This window comes from Otolemur garnettii, unplaced genomic scaffold (genome assembly GCF_000181295.1).
Source record: "Otolemur garnettii isolate 467f Iridium unplaced genomic scaffold, OtoGar3 scaffold00019, whole genome shotgun sequence".
Classification (NCBI taxonomy): Eukaryota; Metazoa; Chordata; class Mammalia; order Primates; family Galagidae; genus Otolemur; species Otolemur garnettii.
The window spans coordinates 4,738,702-4,742,341 of NW_003852414.1; positions in this window are offsets into that span (position 1 = coordinate 4,738,702).

Here is a 3,640-nt window from a genome sequence, read left to right on the forward strand (position 1 = left end):
CCTCCTAACCACTTTCCTGATTGCTAACATCACAGATGAATTTTGCCTGTTTTTATTCTTGCAGTCACAGAGTGTGTACTATTTCGTGCCTGGCTCATTCATATTGCCATTCATTTTCACTCTGCGTTATTACGCTTACTCTTTCCATTAGCAGGTCTAGGAGCATCCAAAGACCTGAGAACCAAGGTAGTTCTACTTCAGACCTGTCTGTTTTGACCGTGGCTGAGTAACACAGTCCCGCTGACATGCCGGATCTCGATAAGTAAATGGGAAGAATATTTTTGTAGCGATAGGTGATCACACAAAAGAACATTCTATAACCATTTGAATATTTATATTGATACACTTGTGATCAAATGATACAGAACATTTATGACACATGCATATTTAAATACATTTAGCAAGTAGACTTCATATATCCGTAGTATTTACATTTAAGGAATCGAACAGCTCTTCCTTTTCTTTGTGTAACAGGGAATGTTGATCTTTGTGACTGTGATGCTGTGAACGGAATTTCAAATCCAGACTAATTTACTTGGCATCAATTATTTCAGCACATAGACATTGTATTTAATGATTTTTGGAATAAACAACACTTGTTGTTGGAACAGTGCTTCCTCAGCTATCTTGGATGCCAGGGTGCAGCATCCAAAATCCCAACAGAAATATCCCGTGTGTGTGAAGTCAGAGACAGACCTGCCTGCTGAGAGCTCCACCCGCTCACCCCAGACTGGTCGTCTTTGGGCTGTAGGCCCTGCTCCTTGGGGACATGGAACACAAGTTCCTTCAGCCACACCCAGGCACCTCATCCCTCCACAGCAGCTGCAGATTCTGTGGCTGGCTGCCGATGTCCACGGCCAGGTGGAGCAGCAGACGACAGGTGGGGGACACAGCACACTGTGTGTGCTCCAGCAGATCCCCCTGGGACATGCCTTCAGACCCCGCCCCCCTGGCCACCCTCCAAGGAGCTATAGCGGGGCTCCCACAGTGGCTTCAGGTCCTGCTCAGTCGCCCTGGAGGATGGCGGCCATCTCCATGGCACGCCCGTAACTCACGTGCAGCCCTCCTGCTCGCTCACCATTTGGAATGCTCTTCCTTAGATGCCTTAGTGACTGGCACTAAGTGCCCTAGAACCCCCCAGCGAGCAAGTTGGCGTGAGAGCCAGCTGAGAGGAGAGCTTTGTGGGACAACTTTCTGTCTATTTGCAAGGCTGATGAAACGGTGTCTGCATTTGGGTGAAGGTCCTTACACAGGATACAGGTAAGTGAATCAAAGATTCAGAAACTCTAAATCAGGCCCACTAAGAAGAGGGTGAGGACTGTCATTAGTCTGAGGGAAGAGGTTCGTTCTAACTTCAGTCTGACCAACCAGACTGTTATCAGAGAGGTCTGTAAATGGGCAATTCAAATGGAGTCGCTGAGAAGAGCTTAATAAAGGAACTATTTACAAGAGGGTAAATGAGATTAAGGGAAACCAACAATGATTAGGGATGCTGCTTGGGGTGAGGGAGCCATCACCATCTCTAGACCCAACAAGGAGTGTGAGGAGGGCAGGGGGTACCCAAACCTGGGCATGAAGCTCTGCCTGGCAGAAACTGTGAACTTGGGTCCCCTGATGACCTGCGATTGGGTGGGACAGAGCTAGTGGAAAAAGTGCTGTGACCTCACTGTCTTCCAGGCATCAGTCTCCTGCCAGTGCCTCCAATTGGCTAAACCCAAGTGACTGCTGAGGACAAGGGAGCCCATGGGTGTGGTGCACAGAGGCCAGCTTGCAAGACACAGCACAGAGTGAGAGAGTGACCTCCAGCACCTTCACTGTCTACCTCATCCAAAGGAGGAACTCATGTCCCCAACACAGGGATGTATGAAATCCCATGAATTACTGAATGATGGTAAATTGCTAACAACCTGCTGTCACCTGACACTTCAAATGTCAGCCATGATGCTCTGCGTGTGAGGCTTTGGGGTGAAAGTGAGGGGAGAGGATCAGGTAATTAACATAGAAACGTCCACAATCCCTACATCTATCGGCCCTCCCAAGGCATGAGGTGATGGCCACAGCTTCCTTCTCTTGCCACCTATCAGCATCCCGTCATTCTTCAAGGGCACCTCAACCCACCAGGGCTCTTCACCGACATCCCTTCACTGTCAGCATCCTTGCTGGTCTTGTCTTTATTGGGTTGCCTCAATTATTTTTCCACTGAAAGGTGAACTGGGGAAGAGAATGCTAAGCGGTGGCTCACGAATTCCTGAACTTGGCAAGTTGTCCTTCCTGTCCTTGGGTATAGCAGCAATCCTGTTTCTTCTGGGTAATCAGATCATGCATTAGTCAGCAATGGGAGTCCCTTTGCAGCCTGTGGGATCAGTAGGATGACAGGGCGGACATGTTTAGATGGCGCTCTCAGTGCCATATTGAAAAGAACCTCAGCCTTGTCCCCTAGTTCTTCCCTTGTACCGAGGAGCTCCAGACTCGCTGAGCCCAAGGTGGCAGGTGGCAGGCATCAGGAGCAAATAGCCCTTGGGAGGATGCAGCAGTGAGAAGCAGCCACCTCCACATCTACGTTTGATTCCTAGACTCAAGCATTCTGGTTATGATGAGACAACACTACAAGGCTGGACAATTAAGTTCACAGATTCACCCTAGAAAATGTGCTACATACCTTATTGCTGACATCACTGTAGTCACCTTTGAAGACCTCACCCTGGGACGCTACGCACTGATGCCAACACCTGGTCCACCCTCCAGAGCAATTTTGGAACTCCTTCCTGGAGTGACCATCAGAACTGTCGCCGTACAAAGGTCTGATGATGAAGTTCATGAACTCATTCTAGAAACAGTGCTTTGAAGGGGGACTAGGCACCAGTGTTCGTGCACAGCTTCCCAAGGGGAGTACTTCGAAGGTGACCATAGTGATATTCAGCTACAAGGTATGTAGCCCTTTTTCCTAGGATGAGTTCATGGACCTAATTGTCAGACCTCATATATCTTGGCTGCTGGTATAGGATATGTGCCACAGCCTGTGGGACAGCACCCTAATTTTGCAGAATGCCATCTTCCAGCAAGCAGCGTCACTGAGCCTTCCATAGGCCATTCTACTGTGGTATCAAGTCATCTGCTCTGGATGGCAGGGCACATGGAAGACCACGTGAATTCAATGTGGTTACAACGAATCCTCTGCTGCACTTTCTTTACTTTCAGATGAGTTTCCCACTCATAGGTGATGTGATCCACAGGCCTGAATGTGGCGTTCAACAGCTGCTGGAGGTGTTGGTTGAGTGCTAAGAGTAGGGAAAGCAAAAATCTGGAGAATATACGTCCATGCACATCAGGACCTGCCACTGCCCCGCCATGATGGGAGGGATTTAGTACCACCAGTAGGTGGCTGGCTATTCAGCTCAGGGAATAATACGGATCATCCCTGGCTCATGATGGTTCCACTTAAAGACTTTATGGTGACACAAAAGCAATAGGCATTCAATAGAAACTGTACTTTGAATTTTGATCTTTTCTTGGTCTTTTCTTTTCTTGGTTTGATCTTTTCTTTTCTAGTGATATGTGGTATGTACCCTCAAGCTTCTGAGCAGAGGTAGCAGCCATAGCAGCAGCTCCTGATCAGCCATGAGATCACAAGGCCGAACAA